Source organism: Tursiops truncatus, chromosome 2, assembly GCF_011762595.2.
Source record: "Tursiops truncatus isolate mTurTru1 chromosome 2, mTurTru1.mat.Y, whole genome shotgun sequence".
In the NCBI taxonomy this organism is placed as follows: Eukaryota; Metazoa; Chordata; class Mammalia; order Artiodactyla; family Delphinidae; genus Tursiops; species Tursiops truncatus.
Window position 1 is genome coordinate 101890153 of NC_047035.1, and position 25378 is coordinate 101915530.

At 44.8% G+C, this 25378-nt stretch overlaps 1 protein-coding gene across 3 annotated transcripts in view; it reads left to right on the plus strand.

The window, feature by feature from the left end:
• Nucleotides 1-25378, plus strand: part of GCNT3 (glucosaminyl (N-acetyl) transferase 3, mucin type) — a 107230-nt gene that overhangs the window by 7663 nt on the left and 74189 nt on the right. The window contains exon 1 of one of the 3 annotated variants that reach the window (XM_033851747.2): nucleotides 10632-10747. The exons of the other annotated variants lie outside the window; for them this stretch is intronic. The gene's annotated coding sequence lies outside the window, so the exon portion shown is untranslated. Of the gene's footprint in view, nucleotides 1-10631; nucleotides 10748-25378 lie in introns of those variants that run through there. 3 annotated transcript variants of the gene reach the window in all.

The following is a 25378-nucleotide window of genomic DNA, read 5'->3' on the forward strand; positions in this document are numbered from 1 at the left end:
TGTGAGGTGGGGGTAGGGAGAGAAAATCAACAGACAAGTAAATCTCAAGCCTGTCAGTTGATGGGAAGTGCTTGGGAAGAAAATAAAGCAGGGGCTGGGGGAAGGGAGGTGCCAGTCGCAGGAGGATGGCCAGGGAAGGCCTTGCTGAGATGTTAAGGTCTGATGGAGATAAGGGAGGAACCAGGCAGCTACCTGGGGGAAGAATTTACCTACATCTTCTCATTTTTATAAAATAACCCTATTTATAGTTCAGACATTCCATATCCATGGAGCTGCTAATATGTTGTCCTTTTGGCTAAACAGTTAGCAGCTTTTCTCCCCCTGCTTTTATGAGCTCCGGATGCCTCATTGTCCCCTATTTGGCTTCTCAGTTTCCACACCCTGGATGACCAATTCTCTGTAGTAAATTCCCTGTGTGAAATACCTAGGGAGGTTTCTGTCTTTCTGAATGGACCCCGGCTGACATAATGAGTAAATTGCACCTGGGATTATCACTTGCTCTGCCCCATCACACACATGCTTTTCCTCCAGTGCCGTGTAGATCTTTGTGATGGAAGGAATGTTCACATATTGAGGTATGGGTAAGTCATCCTGGCTTATACGTGATCTGGCTTGAATTCCTGTTAATGAGAGCGGCCTGTCTTTACGGCCTGTTTATCATGCATTGTGCATCTGCTTTAACCATTAAGAGAAGAATGCATTATCCCAAAGTAAAGTATGTCCATTGTGAAGATAGGGATAAATGCCTCTCCCCACCCCTTCATAGCCCCCAGCTAAGTACTCCTTCGAAGATAAGCTTCCCTTCCCAGATACCGAGGTCCTGCTGACTCGCTCTGTATGTGCTAATCTGCCTCATTTGAAAGCTTGATGGAATGTACCTCTGTCATATTTGACGTTCTTTGATTCTGACAAGATACAAAACTGTACTGAAAACCACGCTTCTCCAGAGGGCTTGCTTTCTTGGAAAGCAAGCTGCGCTCCCGGGCTGTAATCCTCCGTCTGGCTGGACGCAGCTGTCTTCTGTTCCTGTTATAGATCGTTGATTATTTGCACCGACATTTGGAATTCCCAGGTTTGTGCTTGCCGATAAGCCAACAGCACCTCTGTTAGCTAAGGTTTTGTGAGTGTGCCCCACGTTGTGCTAGGCACTGATCTCTGTATCTGCCAAGAAGTCTGCACAGAGCAGCCCCTTTACCCCTGCCCCAGGCCCCTGCTGGTCTATTAGCAGCTCCCAGACCCTCAGGCGCGCACTCTAGAGTCTGGCCAGGAACTCGTATGTCCAACAGCTGCCATGCTGCTGCCCAAACCGGGATGGACAGGGCCACACACTGAGTTTCTTAAGTAAGACCTCAGCTTGTCCACTCTCTGCACAATGTTCTTAGCATCCTCAAACCCATCTGGACATTTGGACCAGTTTTCCACCTCTGGGTTTCACCCCAAGAGGGAGAAAAGGGAGGGCATGTTTGTCAGCTGTCCTCTCTCCTCCTCATACCCCACTGGATGAAAGAGCAGGCTGGGTGTCCTATTTGTGCTTCCTGTCTGGACTGGCCTCCCACCCTGCCTTGTCCTCATTCCAAGCCCCTGCTGGTAGAAGGGGGTTCTTTCTGCACCATGGAGGCAGGTTTGGTTTATGACCAAGTCCATAGCTGTTGCTCCTACTAGGAAAAGAAATTTAGAAGGTTCTTTCCCTTGTGACAAAGCCTGGCTTTTGAGATGTGTCTAGTTGTGGACATGTATAGCTATTCTGGGTTTCAAAACTGAATGTGGACTACTTTCTCTTGGCATTCCTGCTGTCACCATCCCAGTTCCCTCTTCAGCAAACAGATACTTCCATAGAATAGGGGACAGGTGGAAGGCAAGGTATGCAAATGACACAATTAGTCAATTAGTTTATTTCAAAATATTATCCCATTACATATACCTGAATATCCACCTCCTAGACTGTGATCTACTTAAAGGCATGGTCACGTTTCCCCAAATATCTCAAAATGTCTAAGAGAAGGCAGGTGCTAACCATGAAAAGATGTATGCATTAACTACTGTTTCAGGTTTCCTTATGTTGTCTTCCATTATCACAGCTCCTTGCAGGGCAGCTTCCTGCCCCAGACTAGTTAGAAACTCCAATAAATAGTTCCAGATGGGCTAAGGTCTTTGATGAATGAAAAGTAAAATGAATGACCTGTTTAATTAATGCATGTTTAAAAAACTAATCTTTCTAAAGGGTCTGTGCTTGGGGTAAAATTCCAAAAGGAAGGTAAAAACATTGGGGACCACTGCATTAGTCATTCACTGAGCACATGCTCTATGGAAAGTGACATTTTGCACATTATCTCGTTTACCTGTTATTTCTGGACACTGTGAAAAATAAGTTTTATGGCAGACCTGTCTTAAACAGGCATTCCGAAAGCCAGACGGTAAATTTCTCTGGCTTTATAAGACTCAGGAAGAAGAAATCATTTCAGCTTAGCCTCATTTTGGCTCTTTTTCAACTATAGAAACTAGAGAGCTATGAAGTCTATCATTAGATGGAGCAATAAGGTATATTTTTAAGAAGCAACAAAAAAAACCCCGACACCCCACCACCACCACCCCAACTTTCAAAGGATGTGTGCCCTTGGATAAAAAATATACATTTGTAAAGAGCCCTGTGAATGCATGTATGTCGATGAACGATACATTAATAACAACACCTCTAGACGTCTGGGTTTCATCATTCAGTGTAGGTAGGAATCCTCGAGGCGCTTATTCTAAATGTGTTTTTTTCAGGATCCACCCCATAGAAAATCTGCTTTAGTAGTTGTGGAGTTTTATCCCCATCCCTCAGGTGTGTCTGACTCAGTCCACAGACCACAACTTGAAAAGCCCTGCTCTGGATGACCTGATACACGTATAGGACTTTGTAATTTACAAAACACTTTTGCCTAAAATACTTAGCCCTCATAACACCCCTGAGTTACTATTATTATTCTCATTCTTAGATAAAGAAACCAAAGTTACTAATTTTAATTAAACACCTCCTATGTGCCAGACACTTTAAAATTGCATATCTCATTTAATTTAGACAACAACACAATGAGTAAGAAATTACCTTTTAAATCTTACGAATAGGGAAACTAAATCTCAGAGGAGTTTGGTCAAGGTTCTATAACCAGCGAAGCAAGGCTGAGCACCCACATTCTTTGATACCAAGTCGAATGCATTTCCTACTACCACCTATTAGATCCCTCAAGCTTCTGGAAAGGAATTCCTATGTCAGAGCCTTCCTTTGCACAGGTCCACTTAGGCCTGCATCTCACAGACCTGTAAAGCTGCAGAGGGGGAGAAAGGAACATGAGAAAGAGTTACCATTATAGCATCAGTGTGTAAAACTCATTCGTTTCAGCCTGAAAAAAAAAATCCCTCTTCCGTTTTCTCACTCCTCCTTCTGCCTTTCTCAGGTGTTTTCATGACACGTCCTTTTAGTAGTTTTCTGCTGCCAGTTGTAGGTAGTTGTAGGTAGCTTGGCCTTGGGCCTTTGAATAAAGCCTTGTGGGTGTTCATTATTCTCAGATTGAAAATACTTGGTGGTGGTAAGAAGTTCTTTCTTTACATGGTCATCCCCTCCCCACTACAGCCCTGAATCCCTCTTAAAATATAAATGTATTCTAATGCCTAGAAAATAGACCAGTAGCTAATAGGTAGTTAATAAGTATGGTTGAATGAATGATTATTACTGAACACGTATTGAAATGTAAGAGTGGATGGTGTTGTTTCTGTTTGAAGCGTCACCAAATAACACTGAATGTATGGAACACTCATTATCATAAACTTTACATTCAGGAGTCCTTCTGTGGCTCGGCCACCTTCTAAATTATTCTAGAAATGTCGGTTTGGGTGACTGCCCACAACTCTTTAAATGAAATGGTTCTGCACACTATCTTTTGCCCAGATGGCTTATGCCCCTGGTCACAGCTGATTGGACCAAGGTAGACACCCTATCAAAGACAGCCAATCGGAGGTGAGCTGTTGACTTCTAATATGATTTGGCGCAAAAGGCTGAGTTGGGTCTATAGTTATTTAAACTTGCATGCAATCCCTTCTGCCTGCTAGGGGATGAGGTGGTGAAGGAGGGTTGACATAAATTAGCTAATATCTGGGTTATGTGGATATTCATCCTACAGCTGCTTAGTGTACATTCTATCTCTTGGAAGGGGCAGGGAGAGACACTTACAGAGATGGAGTGAGATACAGAGGCCCCTCGTCTTCTAGGAAAGTGACAAGGCTCTCTGGTGTCAAGCAGGTGACTGTGCTTCAGGCTTTGGCCCCGAGGCTTCCGCAGACAAAAGCGAGGCAGCTGATACACTGGGGAAGGAGCAAAAGGCAAGGAGTTGGAAGGTCTGTGTTTGTATCCTCACTACTGATTACAGGATGTGTGCCCTTGGATAAAACATATACATTTGTAAAGAGCCCTGTGAATACATGTCTGTCGATGAACGATACATTAATAACAACACCTCTAGACGTCTGGGTTTCATCATTTAGTGTAGGTAGGAATCCTCGAGGCGCTTATTCTAAATGTGTGTTTTTCAGGATCCACCCCATAGAAAATCTGCTTTAGTAGTTGTGGAGTCTTATCCCCCATCCCTCAGGTGTGTCTGACTCAGTCCACAGACCACAACTTGAAAAGCCCTGCTCTGGATGAAGGAACTAAAAGCAGGAGACAAGTCCATCTCAGTCAGTGAGCCTCCTTCTGGCTGCTCAGTCGACCATGGCCGCACTGCCTGGGTGCTGGAGCGTCTGTGTATTTCAGAGCCCCGTCACTTAAGGCACAAACGCCAGATTGAGATCGGGAAGGGTCTTCTCGCCTTCCTGAGCATTGCGTCTAGGTGGGAGAGAACGAACCTAGGAAGGAATACGCCAACCAAACAGGAGAGGAGTTGGGTATTTCTCCAGAAACCAGACAGGGTTTTCTCTCCATGGATGTGGTGTGGAGGCTTTATAGTTTGGGGGCTTAGCTGGCAAATGTGGGGGAAAAGGGGCCCAGGTGTCCGAAGGAGTATCTGCTGAAAGTGCAGAGGGGCAGAGAAGCAGCCCCAGGGCAGAGGGCTATGAGAGAGCCCTACAGCCTGAGCAGAGAGCTGGTTAGGGTTAGAGCTATGGAGAGAATTCACTCTCACTCAGAGATGGCTAAAGGAGGTTCAGTGCCAACCTAAGAAATTCCCTGTTTCATTCTACACGGTCCTGCCATCTGTCCCAAGATGGCCAACAATTTTTTTTTTTTTTTTTTTTGAGAACAGGCTATCCCATGACATTTGCAATTGACCAGGCACTGAAAGAATTGCAGTATAGGAGTAGGGTCCAAATATGTGATCAGTTGAGATGATGGGCTGAATTTAACAGAATAATATGCAATAGAAAAGAAGCACATAAAATGATGGTTAACATCATTAGTCATCAAAATGTTTATAAAATCCACAATGAAATACTTCAATCCTACTAATATGGCTAGAATAAAAATGACAGACAATAACAAGTGTTGGTGAGGATGTGAAGAAATTTGGAACTCTTTTACACTGCTGGTGGGAACGTAAAATGGTGCAGCTGCTGTGGAAAACAGTCTGGCAGTTCCTCAAACGGTTAAATATAGAGTTACCACGTGACCCAGCAGTTCTACTTCTAGGTATAGATCCAAAAATATTGAAAACGCATGTTCACACAAAAATGTGTACAAGAATATCTATAGCAGGATTATTCATAATAGCCAAAAGGTGGAAACAGCCCAAATGTCCATCCACTGATGAATGGATATCCATACAATGGAATATTGTTTGGCCATAAAAAAGAATGGAATTTTGACACACAAAAGGACAAATAATATGATTCCACTTATATGAAATGGCCAGAGTAGGCAAATTTGTAGAGCTAGCAAGTAGATTGGTGGTTGTCAGGGGCTTGGGTGTGGGGAGAAGGAATGAGGTGTGATGGCCAATGGGAATGGGGTTTCTTTTTGGGGTGGTGAAATGTTCTGGAATTTGATGCTGGTGATACTCGGTAAATATATTTAAAAACTTAACTGAATTGTACACTTTAAAAGAGTGGAGTAAGCTGGGACAAAGTGAGAGAGTGGTAGTATATATATGGACATATACACATATACACATATTTTTACCAGATGTAAAATAGATAGCTAGTGGGAAGCAGCCGCATAGCACAGGGAGATCAGCTGGGTGCTTTGTGACCACCTAGAGGGGTGGGATAAGGAGGGCGGGAGGGAGGGAGACACAAGAGGGAAGAGATATGGGGATATATGTATATGTATAACTGATTCACTTTGTTATAAAGCAGAAACTAACACACCACTGTAAAGCAATTATACTCCAATAAAAATGTTAAAATAAAATAAAATAAAAAATAAAAGAGTGGTAGAGTAGATCTCAATAAAGCTGTCATTAAAAAAACACTCAAAGAAGAAATAAAAACTTCCTTCTGAAAAAGTAATAAGAATAAATGCATGGTCCTGCCTTTGGGTCCAAGAATTAAAGGGGCTGAAGTGGACGTCTCCTTTTGTCTGGCCAGCCTCTGCCTTCTTTAGGTGACAGTCTCTGATTTCTCTGGAGAATTAGCTTCCTTCTGATGGTTCTGTTGGGAGCATAAGTTACAGGGCCCCTGACCTGCCACGCAGGGAGCAAGTAACCCTGGCTGAACCAGATCAGACTGTGGCTTGTAAGTCTGAACCCTGAGCCGAGTGGCTCATGGAAGCTATTGGGACTGAATCCTTCCCAGGACGCCACCTGAAAGTTTCCCGCTGAGATCCCTGGGGCTGGTTCCATTCCTGTGCTTAGTTTTGGGCACGTCTCCTGAGACACTTCTTTTCTGCCTAGCTTAGCCAGAATTGGTTAAACTGGAGTTGCTTGTGAAGGGAAACCTCAGCAGATACGTTGAATCAATGTGGCATAGCAGCTGCACATGCAAAGTATCAGGAGTTTTAGCTTCAGTGTTAATAACTGCAATTAACCATGATCGGTCACTTGGTGGAGCTGGCACCGTGCTAAGAACTGTGCCTGCTTTTCATTTACTTCAACCCTCTCAACGACTTCACTTGGTAGGTACTGTCTTGGCTCCATTTTACCCACGGGGGAACGAGGCACAGAGAAATTAGGTACATTTTCTGAGATCACGCAGCTGATTAATGTTGGACTCTGGATTCGAATCCAGCTCTACCTGACTCCAGAATAGTGCTCGTAACCGCTGCTCTGTACTGCCTCAAAAGGCATCGGCATTGTTGTTACCGAAAGTGGGGTCCGGCTGCTCGCCGCTCAGAAGCCAATACCCGAGAGGCAAGGTTGTTGGAAAGAAAAGTTTGCTTTATTTCAGACGCCAGCAAATGGGGGGGAAGGCAGACTCATGTCCAAAGGCCAACTGCCCCCTGACAATCCCCCTTGGGCAAGGGCTTTTAAAGGGGAGTCTCAGGGGTGTATAGGTGGAGGGAGGGGGTCCATGCAGAAACAGCACAGTCAGCTCTGACAGTCATCTTGAAATTAGTCATGCAGTGGTCTGATCAGCGTCATCTTGATTGTTTTAAGTATAGCTACTCTTTAGTTCCAGGGTCAGTTTGTTCCCATTTCCTTGAAGCCAGTTCTTGGAATTGTGGCAGCTTAAGTCATGGCTACAGTTTGGCTGTCATGTAGTTAACTTCTTCCACCTGGTGTGGGTTTCAGTATCTACAAAACAGCTCAAAGTATATGGCTCAGAATAGTATCTATAGTGCTTGAGGCAGAACTAAAGGCGCTTGACTTTTCTTAATGATTAAACTATTATTATTTGGTCTTGTTTGACTGTTTTCCTTTGCTTCTGCATTTTCTCACTTCTCTGATTAAATTTATTTATTTATTCATTTTTTGCGGTTCGCGGGCCTCTCACTGTTGTGGCCTCTCCCGTTGCGAAGCACAGGCTCCGGACGCGCAGGCTCAGCGGCCATGGCTCACGGGCCCAGCCGCTCCGCGGCATGTGGGATCCTCCCGGACCGGGGCACGAACCCGCGGCCCCTGCGTCGGCAGGCGGACTCTCAACCACTGCGCCACCAGGGAAGCCCTTAAATTTATTTTTTCACTAAAGTTTTTGTATAGACAAAAGACAGGCAGGGGACACGGCGGTGGGGAGGACCATAGGGGTCCTGCTCTGTTTCACTGTGGAGGGTTGCCCTGAGCAAATGGAACCTCCGGCTGTGACCTGAGAAGTTCAAGGTGGCAGAGTACATCCTGCCTTTCCCTGTCAGTGGTCTCAAAGGTAGGGCCTGTGCCTTAAGACACTTGATGGCAGAGTTATCAACCCTCACTGCACATTACAACCACCCAGGAAGGTTTAAAACCGCTGATGCCTGGATCCCACCCTCTTGATGTAATTGGTCTGCGGGGCTGCTGGGCCATGGGATTGTTTTCCAGTTTCTCAGATCATTCTAATATGCAGCCATGGTTGCCAGCTTCTATTTTTTGAAAACTTGAAAGGCATACTATACACCTGTGGATCTTGTTAAAATGCAGATTCTGATTCTGGATGGGACCCAGGAGTCATATCTCTAACAAGCGCCAGGTGATTCCCAGTAGAAATGCCATCCCAGGTGGAAGTCTTCATACTCAAAGTGGTGACCAGCAACAACAGCACCACCTGGAGCTTTTTAGTAATTTAGACTCCTGGGCCCCGCCCAGACCTATGGAACCCAAGCAGGAATGCCAGGGAGAGCCCAGGTGATTTTCATGCACATTAAGGTGTGAGAAGCACGCTGGGCCCGGGGTGTATTTAAAGAAGAGCGAGGAGGCTAATGATGAGATTCAGAACTGAGGCGTCCAGGCAGGCGTGAATGGCATTGAGGATGTGTAGCCAGGAGGAGAGAAGAAAGAAGAGAAGGAGGCAGGTAGGTGTTTTGACCCTCGTAGAGGCTGTTTCAGGATGGAGGAGGGGACTGAGGGATGTGTCATCCAGAGGAAGACCTAGGAGGTCAGGGGGACTCATTCTGTCCAGCGGGGTTGGTTGGTTCGTTGGTTGGCTGCCCCTGGGGCTCTGGGGGTGACGCTTCTTGTCAAGGAGGTCACACTCGATTAATGATGGCGGAAGGAATTCAAGCGTTGTAAAGATTTGATGATTTCTAAGCTGTCTTGCTACTCTGAAATTGTGTCTGTGGAGTTGAAGAGGTTGGATTTGTCGGGTCACCTGGGGACCTAGTACCTGTGGAGCTGAGGTGAGATGTGTCAGAACTTGAGTTTGGGGTCCGGGTGAATGCAGTATTTCGGGGTGAAACTGATAAAAACCAACCTACTGTGAGGAGATGCCTACAAAACGGTGTCAGGGAGGAAGACATTTTCCTTTACCCCCAGGGTGCTTCAGGCTGGTCTAAGAATTAAATTGACATCGGGGAGATTAACGGGAGAAAGATCAAACAAAAGCTTAGTAGTGTGTGTATGTGGGAGAGACTCAGGAAAATTGAGTAGCTCGCCAAAATGGCTGAAACCCTCACCTTAAATACCATCTTCAGCTGAAGACACAAGAGGATGTTAAAGCTGGGGAGACTCAGTTATGGGCGGTGACCAGGAAAAGCACAGTAAACCAGGGTAAGGTTACTGTGTGGATTGAAGTCAGTGCCTCTCCACTGATAAATTTCTAGAGATTAGGTCATCCTTTTCTTCCTGGTACAGAGAGGGAGTCGCCTGTAAAAATGGGGATTTCCCTTACGACTCTGTTTCTTGCAAAGGGGCAACTCCTATTTGGTTTTCAGAGCCCTTCCCACATTTGCTGTTTTTCAGAAAATGACCAGCTTAAAACAATATGCCAAAGAGACATACTTTAGGGTGGCAAATTCTGCTCCCCTACAGGGGAGACGTATTTTATACAAGAGCATGTGGGAGGAGACTCTGGACACCTCCAAATCCAGCAGGGGTGACCCCAAAGTCCTGAGGCCCCGTCTTGCTGTGCTCTGGTCTCTGAGGTCATGACGTGTGACCAGAAGACATGGGCTGGGAGGTGGGACCAGGGGTTGGGTTCACGTTGGAGGGGTGTTTATCTTGCACCAGCCAGAGAAGAGGATCTCAGATTGGGGTGGCCTGGTGCTTTAGGTAGAAACAGCTCTAGAAGGGAGAGGGGGAACCATGACGTCCTCGGGTGGAAGGACCGGACTCCCGTGGTTTCAAGCAGTGTGGGTTCACTGTGCCTGTGAATTGAGGACGAGAAGCCGAGCGGGGGCCACGCAGGGAGACCTGGGAAGGAGAGGTCTGGGCCCCCGGGCGGCTTCACAGGTGTTGGCAACTTGGCTTTCTGGATCTTATTTCTCGCGCTCTGTCTTTCCAATGGTTCAGTTCCCCTCTCTGCCCCAGTGTGTGCCTCGTGTCTGCCAGTGGGATCCGCAGCCTCTCTGTGGCTTCCACAACCTCGGGAGGCAGCTGGGAGAGAGGCCAAGAGCCCCAAAGGACAGAGGCTACAGAGGGTGGGGATCCTGTGTCCAGGCGCTTGTGGCCTGAGCCCTCGCTCTTCGCTCACCTGGACGAGACTTGAGGGCACTTTGCTTGCGTGTGAAACACCCAGGAAGACTCTCCTCTCCCACAGAGGAACTTCCTTTATCTTTCTCGAAACCCGGAGCCCTCTTAGGCAAGCTTGCATTTTGTCTGTATTTGGTAGAGAGTGAGATTCAGAGAAACACTTACGCTAAGTGTGCAGGCCCCGGGGCGTTCTGTGTGTGGCGCTTTCCTGCCCTTCCTCAGGGCTTTCTCCTTGGTTGCAGGTATGCTGGGCAAGGGCAGTGCGTGGGGCGCCAGGTTGGGGGACATCCTGTGTGGTGATGGGGGTGGTGAAGGCCAGGGTCGCAGCAGGAACGTGCCGAGGACCTGCTTGGTCTTCCTTAGGAGCAAACCCATCAAGCCTCTGGTGGGTTTCTCGGGCCTTCCTCTCAGACGGGGGAGCTTCAGACTTCTGTAGCCAGCACTTGGGAAAGGCAGGTCAGACGGAAAAGCAGTCAGGTGCTGGGGGCCCTGCCTGGGACCCCGCCTTGGTCATCCTGGATCAGGGGGAGGCAAAGGGAACCTACAAACTGAGTGAGTCCCCATTCTGATCTGTGCCGTTCCTCCCGGTTAGAATCTCGTGGAATCCTCCTAAAACTCTCCATCTGGAGATGACACACTGCATCTCAGAGACATGCCTTGCCCGAGGTTCCCCACTACGAGGTGCAGCCCTGGGACGCCTGGGGGTCTTGTCCATCGCACACAGGTGCTCACAGAGGCTTGGGCCACCTCAGGCGGGGGAGGGGCTCTCCCTGCTCAGGTGTCTTAACTGCTAGGACACGTGGAAACCCTTTCAGACCAGAAGAAAGGGCTATTGTTCTCCAGGCCCTTATCCTACCTTCAGGAGCTCTCGCTTTTAATCACGTTTTAACTGATTATTATGATTCCAGGAAGCCAGCGTTAGATTTCATTTACCTTCCTGTTTGGGCCCACCAGGAAGTAACCTTTGCTCAGAGCTGAGTGTTCCCTGGGCACCCCATCTTAGGAGGAAGTTGATGAAAGTTTTGTTGCATCTGCTGCTTGAATAGTTTCCACCCAACAGTTGGAGCCCCACTCCAGGGGGGTATTAGTCACCCTGTCTTGAGCTGAATCAGATTTTCTGTGGGCTTTGTCAGCTCACCTCTGTGAGGGGAGGAGTGGCTGTCTCCTTAGGTACCCATATTGGTCGGGCTCTGAAGTTCATGCTCTCAGCCCTGCTGACTATTAAATCCCGTGGTTTGTCCTGAGCTAGCAACATGTCGGCTCTTTGCCAGAGATACCACCATAAAGTCTGCAAGAAACTGTACTTACGAGAAACTTCTTGAATAGACAGTTATTCAATTTTTCGAATTCAGGGGATGATTGCAATGGTCTGATCTTCTACTGCGTCCAGCATACAAAGCAGTCCTTCTCATACTTAAGTTAGGTAATGTCATTTTTCCACTCAAAACCCTCCAATGGCTTTTTCTGAAGTACCTACTGTGATCTACCAAGCCCTATGTTACTCGCCTTGCCTGCCTACCAACCATTTCTTCCCTCCCTTGAGGGCTTCTTGACTCACCCTGACTTTTTGCTCTGGTCACATTACCTTGTGTGCTGTTCATCCTACTATTTCCTCCCTACCTCAGGGCCTTTGCACTTGCTGTTCCCCTAGGTATCCACATAGCTTCCTCACTTCTTGCAGGTCATTACTCAAATGTGACCTTCTCACTGAGACCTTTCCTGGCTACTCCCTAGACTCTTCCTCCCTCCAGCACTCCCTTTGATATACCCATCTGATATACCGTATACTTTTACTTTATTGTGTATTGCCCATTCCTTTACTCTAGGATTTAAGCTTTCTGAGGCAGGATGTTATTTGTGCCTGCTTGCTTGCAGAGAACAGTATCAGGCAGTAAGGTGCTCAAATACCTGAGTGAGTAGAGGAATGACCATCTCCAACACAATGCCTTTAGAGGCCAGTTATGTAACAAAAGTATGAAACGACTGGAATAAAAACAAAGGTGGGTGGAGAGTTGAGACATGCACATCCCTGCTAACAGCATTAACTTAAACAACAGCAGTAACAATCACAAAACAGTTCCAGCGAGCTTCCCTGGTGGCGCAGTGGTTGAGAGTCCGCCTGCCGATGCAGGGGACACAGGTTCGTGCCCTGGTCCGGGAAGATCCCACATGCCACGGAGCGGCTGGGCCCGTGAGCCGTGGCCGCTGAGCCTGCGCGTCCGGAGCCTGTGCTCTGCAATGGGAGAGGCCACAACAGTGAGAGGCCTGCGGACCGCAAAAAAAAACCCCACAAAAAACAAAAAAACAGTCCCAGTTACACCAAGCCCATGTGTGTGCCGCTAGTTTGTGACTATGTCAGATGGGCTGGACTTCCCTAGAATTGCTGTCGGTGAATAGCCCTGAGGAGAGGTGCCCATGGTTTTCCTTGAGGGATCTTCTAAGAAGTAGTTTTGTGAAACTGTCATTTTGAACATTCTAAAGATAACGATGCATTGTTCATTACATTGTATCTGTAGAAGGAACTTTTTTTCTCCTATTGCTATCAGGTCAGGTATGTGTTTCTCAAACCATTTTATTTTTGAATCGGATAGACCCTAGGACTCATGTTACTGATAGTTGTTTTTCCAGGTAGAAAATTTAGAATTGAAACTGTAACCCTCTTAAAGGTGTGAGACGTCCTGACATACATTTTGTATCAGCCACGTTCCTGATTCCATATTATGTCCTGTCCCTTTTGTGCCTTTGCCTCATCTTTCTTTTCTTTTTTTTTTTTTTTTTTTTTTTTTTTTTTTTTGCCGTACGCGGGCCTCTCACTGTGTGGCCTCTCCCGCTGCAGAGCACAGGCTCCGGACGCTCAGGCTCAGCGGCCATGGCTCACGGGCCCAGCCGCTCCGCGGCATGTGGGATCTTCCCGGACCGGGGCACGAACCCATGTCCCCTGCGTCGGCAGGTGGACTCTCAACCACTGCGCCACCAGGGAAGCCCTGCCTCATCTTTCTTACTCAATCCTAATCCAATAAGAGAAGAAGTGAACTGAATACTTGCTCAGGCTTCTAGGAATAAACAACATCCAGAATAAGTAGAACAGTTTCCCTTTGTTTTCTTACTAATACCCTCTAACTCAAAGGTGTCACGTGCTATGATAGTCACTGGAAAGTGGGAGAGAAATACAACTGAGGGAGGGAAGGACAGGAGATGGAAGAGGCTTCAGAGAAGGTTGGAAATAAGTGGTGAGAGGAGCAGAATTCTCCAAGAATTAGATCGTCCCTCTTACTATACAAGATCAGACCTCGTGAAACACAAAGAACATTCCCACAGTGGCCTGGCCAGCAATAGGTGCTTCGCACAGGTATATTGAAGGAAGTGCAGCTTCTTCTATTGGGAGGTTTGGGAATATCTAATGGTCTTGTCTCACATTCAGGTTGTGGACCCCTCTGGTTTCCTCATGACTCACAAGAGTGGGGGTCCCACCCGGCTGTGACTGACTATACCATCCCAAGAAGACTGTCACTCATTGACTTTTAGAGGTCCTCCCTTTGTTCATTTCTCAGAAACTTCATATTTGTGATCAGGACAAATAAAACTCCCATGCCTGAGCCTCTAGCTGGGTGAGCACAGCTATGAAACTGACAGCAATCCTGACACTAGGGATACTACCCCCGTGACATGGTCAGAGGAGAGGTCATGATTGCTTTTTATCTGACTTTATCCAGGAAATGCCCCAGTATCTCCCAACCTCTGATGCGCTAATGCGTTTACTGTGAGTGCAGAGTAAGTGTTTAACTTTGCCTGTTTTTTCATTAGTATCATTATTCTAATAATTGTGTTGATTCTGTTCATATGTTGCGAGAATGTTTCCTCATTTTCCTCCAGGAGGACTGTGCTCTGAATATTGCCTGATATCTGGAAGCCCTTTATGATGCTTAGCAACTGCATGACTCATGGCTGCCCATCAGCTGTTGTCAGTTTAAGAGAATGGTTCTATTATCTCCTCTAGCCAGTTTTCTTCCTGCTTTCATCACACACACACACACACCCTTCCAATTTTAAAAGACTCCCCAAAGGTGAGTGTCCCACCTATCTACTCAAGTTCCTCTTTTCTTCTGGCAGGAAGCTCAACTCATTATTTGATCTTCCCATGGCCAGAATTAAGTAAAACATGATTTATCAAGCACCTTCTACGTGTCACATACTGTTCTAGGGAGCGGGGAGGTAGCAGTGAACAAAACAAACTCTCCTTCCTTCCTGGAGCGAACTTCGTGGTGAGGGGAGAGAGGCAGTAAATGAAATAGGTAAAAGACGTGACGGTAAGCATTAGGGAGGTAAATAAACCAGGAAAGGGGGTCAGGGCATGTGTGTGCCCACGTGGAGGGACGTAACTTGGAAGTGAGGGTTCAGCGAAGCTTGTCCTCGGAAGGTGGCATTTGAGTCATGACTTGCAGGAGTGAGCCATCCAGGTAACCAGGGACAAGAGTATAGGTACTAGAAAACAAGGAAGAATGGAGCCCCTGAGGAAGGGAGGTATTGGCAGGCCAGGAGCAGCGAAGAGACCCGCGGCTGGAACCGTGGCCAGAGGTGTGGGAGGACTGGTCTGAAAACCTGAAGGGGTGCAGCCGATAACGAAGGGCGTAGTGAGGAATCTGGCTTTGGCTGATGTGAGAGCCATTAAAAGGTCGTGAGCAGAGCCGTGACATAATCTGGCTTGAGTTTTAGCTGTTCCTTATAACAGCTATGCGGAGAAGGGCAAGGGTCAAGGAAGCAGGGAGCCTGGTTAGATGGCGTCATGGCCTCAGGATGGTGACCTGGCGGGGGGGGTGGATAAACCCTCAGCGGCTCACATAGCACCCTAAGATGGTGACTGGTCTCCTGTCTAAAACCATCAAAGTTCTAAAAGTTCTAAATCAGGTGATTCCTATTTAATCGTAGAACAGTGTTCAATAAATGGATATTTGGTTCTATTAAGAAGGATAAAAGGGGTATTGGAGGGCTTCCCTGGTGGTGCAGTGGTTAAGAATCCGCCTGCCAGTGCAGGGGACACGGGTTCGAGCCCTGGCCCGGGCAGATCCCACATGCCGCGGAGCAGCTAAGCCCGTGAGCCACAACTACTGAGCCTGCGCTTTAGAGCCCGTGAGCCACAGCTACTGAAGCCCGCGCACCATGCTCCGCAATAAGAGAAGCCCATGCACCGCAACGAAGACGCAACGCAGCCAAAAATAAAAATAAAATTAATTTATTTAAAAAAAATGATAGTGGTGAGTTGTTTAAACTTTACAGAAAAGTTTTATACACACAGCTTCATTTAGTCTTTTTAACTAGCTCATGTGCCTTTTAAACTAGATACAATTGTCTATTTTAATTTAAATCATAAGAAAATTAGTACAAGATAAAATTCAGACAGAGCCCGATGGTTTGAAAATGAAAAATAAAGGCTTCCTTGCTCATGTCAGCCCTGTCTCCCTCAGACCATCTCAGCTTTTCAAGAGCCTAGAGAGGAATCATCTGGCACATAAAAGCAGGGAATTTATATCTCCCACCCAAACCAGATCAACCCAGCACAGTTTTCTGTGCCTTGAGTTTTTTCACTTAATAATCCATCTTCATGCCCTTTGCACATTCACACAGGGGATCTATCCCCGGTCTTAATGTCTGCGTAGGTTAGGTTCAGACCTTGGAGTTCTATTTTAAATAACGTGACAGGAAAATCTTGAGAGATGAGCAGAGTTAGTCGTTTTGTAAAACAGGAAACTCTGGTTCAGGGAGAGAAGGTGACTGGCCCCTTGTTTTGCAATGAGTGACAGAACTAAGCCTCAGGTGTTGGGTCAGTTCCTTGTGATTCCCACCGGCACCGAGAAAGCGTCCTCAGGAGTGAGAGGAATAGAAAGCAAATTGGCCTGTTAGAAATGGTGTGGGAGGGGCTCTTGGACTGTTCAGGAGCCACACAGGACAATCTCCTGCAGCCCTCTCCTCCTGCCCTCAGGTTCCTGTCAGTAAAGAATGGCTTTGATCCTTTGATGCAGCTGCTAAGGGCTTAATGGGGAAGCTCTTAAATCAGGGAAGCAATTAAGCTGTCAGGTGGGAGATCACCTAGTAGAGTAATTGCCACAGTCTCAGTGCTGAGCCACTTGCCTGTTTGCATTTCTCTCTGTGTCATTTCCTCTGCTGGGTGGGACGTATGCCTGTCAAAGAAGTTCTCTCCTGTTTTTATACCTTTTATATTTTCTTAAATTTATTTTATATTGGAGTATCATTGATTCACAGTGTTGTGTTAGTTTCAGGTGTATACCCGAAGTGATTCAGATATACGTATACAAGTATCTATTCTTCAAATTCTTCTCCCATTTAGCTTATTACAGAATATTGAGCAGAGTTCCCTTTGCTATACAGTTGGTCCTTGTTGGTTATCTGTTTTAAATGTAGCAGTGCGTACATGTCAATCCCAAACTTCCAATCTATCCCTGCCCCCCTTCCCCACCCAGTAATTCTAAGTTTGTTCTAAGTCTGTGAGTCTGTTTCTCTTTTGTAAATAAGTTCATTTGTATCATTTTTAAAGATTCTGCATATAAGTGATATTACATGATATTTGTCTTTCTTTGTCTAACTTACTTCACTTAGTATGATAATCTCTAGGCCCATCCATGTTGCTGCAAATGGCATTTCATTCTTTTTAAAGGCTGAGTAATATTCCATTGCTTCCATGTCTTGGCTATTGTAAACAGTGCTGCAGTGAACATTGGGGTGTGTGTATCCTTTCAAACCATGGTTTTCTCCAGATATATGCGCAGGGGTGGGGTTGCTGGATCACATGATAGCTCTGTTTTTAGTCTTTTAAGGAACCTCAATACTGTTCTCCATAGTGGTTGTACCAATTTACATTCTCACCAATAGTGTAGGAGGGTTCCCTTCTCTTCACCGTCTCCAGCATTGTTTGTAGACTTTTTGCTGATGGCCATTCTGACTGGTGTGAGGTGATACCTCATTGTAGTTTTGATTTGCACTTCTCTAATAATTAGCGATGTTGAGCGTGTTTCCATGTGCATCTTGGCCATCTGTATGCCTTCTTTGGAGAAATGTCTATTTAGGTCTTCTGCCCATTTTTTGATTGGGTTGTTTTTTTGATATTGAGCTGCATGAGTTGTTTGTATATTTTGGAGGTTAATCCCTGTCGGTTGCATTGTTTGCAAATATTTTCTCCGATTCTGTGGGTTCTTTTTTTTTGTTTGGTTTGTGGTTTCCTTTGCTGTGCAAAAGTTTTTGAGTTTAACTGGGTCCCATTTGTTTATTTTGTTTTTATTTCCATTACTCTCAGAGACAAATTGAAAGATACTGCTGTGATTTATGTCAAATAGTGTTCTGCCTGTGTTTTCCTCTAAGAATTTTATAGTACCCAGTCTTGCATTTAGGTCTTTAATCCATTTTGAGTTTAATGGTATTAGAGAATGTTCTAATTCATTTTTTTTTAATAAATTTATTTTAATTTTTGGCTGCATTGGGTAATTGTTGCTGCATGCGGGCTTTCTCTAGTTGCGATGAGCGGGGGCTACTCTTCGTTGTGGTGCACAGGCTTCTTACTGGGGTGGCTTCTCTTGTGGAGCATGGGCTCTAGGCACATGGGCTTCAATAGTTGTGGCCCACAGGCTCTATCTAGAGCACAGGCTCAGTAGTTGTGGCACACAGGCTTGGTTGCTTTGTGGCATGTGGGATCTTCCTGGACCAGGGCTCAAACCCATGTCCCCTGCATTGGCAGGTGGATTCTTAACCACTGCAACACCAGGGAAGTCCTCTAATTTCATTTTTTACATGTAGCTGTCCAGTTTTCCCAGCAGCATTTATTGAAGAGACTGTCTTTCCTCCATTGTATAGTGTTGCCTCCTTTGTCGTAGATTAAGTGACTGTAGGTGTGTGGGTTTATTTCTGGACTTTCTATCCTGTTTCATTGATCTATATTTCTGTTTTTGTGCCGGTACCATACTGTCTTGATGACTATAGTCTGAAGTCAGGGAGCCTGATTCCTCCAGCTGTTTTTTGTTGTTGTTGTTTCTTTGTTTGTTTTTCCCTCAAAATTGCTTTGCCTGTTTGGGGTCATTTGTGTCTCCATACAAATTTTAAGATTTTTACATTTTATATTTTCAAAATGGATGGATCCTTATTTCTTCTGATTATAAAGTTAGTGAATGTTCATTATAAAACACACACATACTACATATGAACATAAAATAGGAAAAATTTCCATGTAATTCTCCCAGTGCAGCAAAACACCGTTAATAATTTAGGTCAGTTTCTAATGCAGGTGTTTGGTGTGTGCCTGCATACATGTGTGTAAGTGAGTGTGTATGCTTCCTTTTTATGCAGATGAATTGTTACTCATATTCCCCTACACTTGTTTTCATTGACAACCTGTCCTGGCTCTTTTCCCATGTATCTCATTCCTTCTATGCTCTAAACCATTTTTTAAAGATTCCAAATGACTCTATTAAAATGGTTTAATGACTTCATAAGCTTTTATAGTCAAGAAGTACCATAAAGTATTCTTATTTTGGTGGCTTTCAATTTTTTACTCTTACAAATAGAATCCCAATACACATACACACATTTTAAATGCTCAGTTATTCAACTCATCAATAGTGAAAAAAACAGATCAGGCTTGTTGGCTAGAAGTGAGGTGAGCCAGGCTTCCTTTCTGGCTCCGCTATCTTGGAAGTATCCTTGATCTGCTGTGTAATGTTAGGCCAATCCCGTCCCTTCTCTGGATCCTTTTTTCTCCCCCAACTCCACAAAAAATTTCAAACTCAAAAGCAGAAAGTGTTTGTTGTGGAGCCCTTGCTACGTGTGTGGAGGCGTATCACTGAGCGCTCTGGGGAAACTGAGAAGAACAGAACATGGACCTAGTCCCCCACAGCATTACAGCCTGGTGACACGGCACATGCATGTGGTGGGTCAGGTGAATCGGGATCCTTCCCACCATCCTCCTACATTAAAGAAAGGCAGGGTCTTGATAACAATGGGGAAGGGGTGGCGATTCAGGAATAGCATAAACCAAACCACGGAGGTGGGGAAGTGGCAGGAACATGTGGGGACAGTGGGGAGCACAGTGGGCTGAGAAGTTCAGGTGGTTTAGTGATGAACTAGAAGGGCAGTTTGGTGATGGTAGGGCTTTGGATGTTAAGAAGAGGTATTTGGACTTGACTTGATCTAAAGCAATGAGCAGTCCTAGAAGATGAGGGGGGGCGGTGTTGGGAATTCATACAATTGCAAAGCCCATTTTGTGGCCAAGTAAAAGGAGTGTGTGTGTGTGTGTGTGTGTGTGTGTGTTGGCCCTGGGATCACACCTTAGAATGTAATTGCTAGATTGGCATGTAGCCCAACTCTTTGGTGTGAAAAGATAACAAAGACCCAGAGGGTGTGAGGGTCTTGCTCCAGGGTACACTGTTAGTGACAGGTGCAGGTGTGGACACAAGCCTGGGCTGTGTGACTGAGTGATGCTCCAGCCTCACTGTCAACCTGCTAAAGGCTTGTAACATAACGGCTTGGAAAAAAGCACTGCGCTTGGCATCTGGAGTTCAGGGTTCCGGTTCCAGCTCTGCCCTGGCTGTCTAGACCCTCCTAGATTGGCAGTTTATATGTAGTTAAATTGAATCACTGGATTAGGGCATAAAGCTTTGTTCTTCTCCACCCACACAGTCTAAATCATAATTCTGTGTTTTGAAAAGCCCTTTTGTACATATTACCTTATTTAACTCTCTTTACATTATTTATTTATTTATTTATTTTGGGCCGCGTTGGGTCTTCGTTGCTGTGTACAGGCTTTCTCTAGTTGCGGTGAGCAAGGGCTACTCTTCATTGCGGTGTGCGGACTTCTTATTGTGGTGTCTTCTTCTGTTGTGGAGCATGGGCTCTAAGCGTGTAGACTTCAGTAGTTGTGGCCTGTGGGTTCTGGAGCGCAGGCTCAGTAGTTGTGGCGCACGGGCTTAGTTGCTCTGCAGCATGTGGGATCTTCCCGGACCAGGGCTCAAACCCATGTCCCCTGCACTGGCAGGCGGATTCTTAACCACTGCGCCACCAGGGAAGTCCTACATATCTTTTTGTAATGAGCTGCTTTGCCCGTTTTGTTAGGTTCATGTTGTACGTAGCTATAGTTTGTTCACTTTTACTGCTGGGTGCACTATTCCACTATGTAAATATGCTACAGTTTATATATTCTACTCTTGGTGAACATTTGGGTTGTTTCCTGTTTAGGGCTGTGATATTGTGGTATATAAGAAATACATTTTTGGTGTTTGTCTGTGGTTCCTGGCTCATTGTTCCCCAAATCCTTGAAATTTCCTGAGCGATAAGAGCAATGGGAACGATGTTTTGTTCTAATGATTGGTCTCTTGTCCTTAGTACCTTCTCCAAAGGCAGAATGGGTGTCTTGTTATTCATAACAAGCCCCTTTCTACCACAACTGGTTTTATGTAAATGAGGTGACTTTTGGAAAGCACCTTAAGAATAGGGGCTGGTTGCCAGGCAACTAATCATATATTGAAAGGGTTGGAATCTTCAGTCCCCCTTCCACTTCCCCTGTCCCATGACCTCCAAGGAGGGGTGAGAGGCTGAAGGTTGAATCAGTCACTAAAGGCCAATGACTTACTCAACAGTGACAACGTAGTGAAGCCTTCATAAAAACACAAAGTGAGGGGGTTTGGAGCTTCCAGGTTAGGAAACCAGAGAGTTTCCACGTGCCACCGTGCAGGGTTTAAAATTTCATGAGGACAGAAACTCCTTTGTTCAGGACTTCACTCTATGTACCTCTTCGTATGGCTGTTGATTTATATCCTTTAATATCCTTGGTAATAAACCAGTAATCTAGCGAGTAAACAGGTTTCCTGAGTTCTGTGAGCCCATATATAAATTGAACCCAAGGAAGGGGTTGTGGGAACTTCTGATGTATAGCCAGTTGGTCAGAAGCTAACCTGGGTTTGTGAGTGTCATATGCAGTAGCGGGCTGTCTTGTGGCACTCAGTCCTTAACCTGTGGAATCAGTTGCTCTCCCTGGGTAGACTGTGTCAGAATTGAGTTGAATGGTAGGACACCCAGCTGGGGTCAGGGAATTGCTTGCTGGTGTGAGGAAAACCCTCCCCAAGCATTGAAATTGAGTGTGCAGAACTTACAGGGGCTATTGAAGGAAAGACTCCTGAGAATATTTTTGTATCTGTATCTGGTGAACAGGTACACACATTTCTGATGGTTATATACTTAGGAGTAGAATTGCTGAGTCAGAGTGTGAATATCTTCAACTTCAGTAGATACTACCAAATTGTCTTCATAGTGGCTGTACCAGCTTATACTCCAACCAGCAGTGTAGGAAAGTTTGTTACTTCACATCCTCACTGACACTTGGTCTTGTGAGTCTTTAAAACTTAAAGCCAATCAGCAGGTCTGTAATGCTATTTAATGGTGGTTTTAATTGGTATTTTCCTGTCACTCGTGAAGCTCAGCACGTTTTCCTGTTTATTGGCCATTTGGATGTCCTCGCTTGTAAATACCTGGTCTCTTACCATTTTCTTCCTCTTAGTTTCTTGTCTTTTCTCATGGTGCAAAGAAATGTTTTGTAACATTGCAAATGTTATCTTCACCTTTGTGGCTAAGTCTTTACACTCTCAAGCCTGCTTTTTTCACTTGGTAACATATGCATATTGTTCCACACCTTGCCCTTGAAAAATACGGTTGACCCTTGAACATCACAGGGATTAGGGATTCCTCCCTCCCCAATCAAAAATCAACGTGCTGCTATCTGCCTCAGAAACGAAGGAATTGATAAATGATTCACTCAAGGGCAGGAAGCTGAAACAGTTTGGTTAGAATCGGGATTCAAACTCTAGTTCTTGTGATTCCACATGCTGCGATCTCTAATCAAACAAACTTTGCCCCACACTCAGTTGACTTGTGTGTTCATCTGTAAAAGGAAAATACAGGTATTATATTTATTGAAAAAAATTCACCTGTAAGTGGACCTGTGCAGTTCAAACTCATGTTGTCCAAGGGTCACTGTGTATCCTGAGGATCTTTCCATTCTCAGAACATAAAAAACTCCCTCCTGCTTTTTATAGCTATAGTGTGTTCTTACAGTAATTTACCATAGTTGATTTCAGTTAACTTTAATTAGACCCTATTGATGGACACAGAAGTGTTTCTACTACTTGGCAACAATTTACTGCAAAAAATGCTTCAATAGGTCTTATCCTAATATATCTTTATGCATGCTGAAGTACTTCTGTAGGATAAGTTCCTAGAAGTAGCACTGCAGGTCAGAGTCGTTGCATTTTTTATGTTGATAATTAGTGTCACATGGCTCTCTGTAGAGAGAACTCCTTAGCTTCTGCACAGTCTTATCTGTGTGGTTCTGTCATATTTTAAGTTTTTCAAATCTAATAGGGAACAAATGGTGCCTTAATGTAGTTTTAAAAAAAAACTTTATTGTGCTATGACTGACCTAAAATACGGTGCAAATATTTAAAGTGTACAATTTAAGTTTTGCCAACATTTGTGAAACCATCACAACAATCAAGTGAATGAGTATGTCCATCATGCCCTAAACTTGTCTCCTGTCCCTTTTGTATACCCTTCCCTTTCCCTCCCCACTCCTCCCCTCCCTAAGCAATCAAAGATCGGTTTTCTGTCGCTACAGATGGGCTGGCATTTTCTAATTTGTCCATTTACCTGTTGGACATAGGAGTTGTTTGCAGTTTATTTTTTTATTATTACAAAAACTATTGGGTTGGCCAAAAAGTTTGTTCAGGGTTTTCCGAAACAGCGTACGGAAAACCCCGAAGGAACTTTTTGGCCAACCCGATATCATAAGCACTTGTGTACAAGTCATTGTATGGACATGTATTTCCCTTTCTTCTGGGTAAATACATAGGAGTGAAATAGGTGGATTACATCATAGGCGTATAACTCTTTAAAGAAGCTGCCAATTGTTTTCTGAAGTACTTGTACTAAATATTTTTTCATTATCACCAGTTGTACTGTTTTTCATTCCTGTTGGGACTTCCAGTTTTTCCACGTTCTTAACAACACTTGATAGGACAAATCTTTTTAATTTTGGCCACTTTAATAGGAATGTAGTGGTATCTTGTGGTTTTAATCTACATTTTCCTAATGATTAAGCATCTTAATGTGCTTTTTTGGTGAAGTGTCTGAATCTTTAGCCTATTTTTAAAGTAGGTGGTTTTCTTATTGCTGAGCTGAGAATTATTTTTTTCTAATGTTTTCTGATTACAAGTCCTTTCAAAATATCTTCGTAAATATTTCTCTCCATCCTATGGCTTGCCTTTTCATTCTCTTAACAGTGTCTTGCAGGGAGCAGGAGTATTTAATTTTGAAGTCCAATTTATCATTTTTCTTTTATATATTGTGCTTTCAGTGTCCTACTGAAGAAATTTTTGCCTAACCCAAGGTCACAAAGATTTCCTATGATTTCCTCTAGACAGGATAGTTCTAGACTTTATATGATTTTGAGTTAGAGGTATGTGTCCAAACTCCTCCCCCCTCCTCCCCCTCCTCCCCCTCCTCCCCCTCCTCCCCCCCTCCCCCCTCACCCCCTCCCCCCTCCTCCCCCTCCTCCCCCTCCTCCCCCTCCTCCCCCTCCTCCTCCTCCTCCCCCTCCTCCCCCTCCTCCCCCTCCTCCCCCTCCTCCCCCCTCCTCCCCCCTCCTCCCCCCTCCTTCCTCTTTTTTTTTTTGTATATGGATATTCAATTGTTGGAAAGACTATCCTTCCCCAATGCACTGACTTTGCATATGTTGTTGTTGTCTTAAAGCAGTTCATATGTACATGGGTTTTTCTATTCTGTTCCATTGATCTATTTTTCTATCTTTATACTAATATTAAGCTGTTTTCAACACTGTAGCTTCATGATAAGTCTTGAAATCAGAGTGTTAAGCTCTTCAGTTTTTGTTCTTTTTCAAAGTTGTTTTGGCTAATTTGAGTCCTTTGCATGAATTTTAGAATCAACTTGATACTTTCTACCAAAAAGGCTGAGATTTAGATTGGGATTGATTGCAGTAAATCTATATATCAATTTGGAAAGCTAGTGTTAATTGTGCTTTTACCTTATTGCTGATAATCTTAGGACCTTTAAGATACTTTGAGTCCATTTACATCCCATCTGACTTATATGCTATTTTTAAAATAAATTTATTTATTTATTTATGACTGCATTGGGTCTTCATTGCTGCGTGCGGGCTTTCTCTAGTTGTGGCGACTGGGGGCTACTCTTTGTTGTGGTGCACGGGCCTCTCACTGTGGTGGCTTCTCTTGTTGCAGAGCATGCGCTCTAGGTGCACAGGCTTCAGTAGTTGTGGCTCGTGAGCTCTAGAGCACAGGCTCAGTAGGTGTGGTGCACAGGCTTAGTTGCTCTGCGGCATGTGGGATCTTCCTGGGCCAGGGCTCAAACCCGTGTCCCCTGCATTGGCAGGCGGGTTCTTAACCACTGCGCCACCAGGGAAGCCCTTATATACTATTTTTGTCAAATATTTAAGTTCTAATTCATTTAAGACCCCACAAGACATAGCTGTTACCATTTTATATTCATTTATATATAGATTATATTCATTTAGATTTTATATTCATTTTGTTTATTGTTTTTGTTTTTCCTTGCTCCAGTCTTCATTTCTTTGCTTCTACCTGGGGCTGAATTCTCCAGCCTCAAGATGATTCTTTAATGTTTCCTTTAGAGCAGTGAGCCAGTAACATTCTTAGTGTTGGTCTAAAAACTTTTTTCCTTTCATTCTTTTTTTTTAAAAACTAAATTTATTTATTTTTGGCTGCTTGGTTCTTTATTGCTGTGCATGGCTTTCTCTATTTGCAGCGAGTGGGGGTTATTCTTCAGTGCGG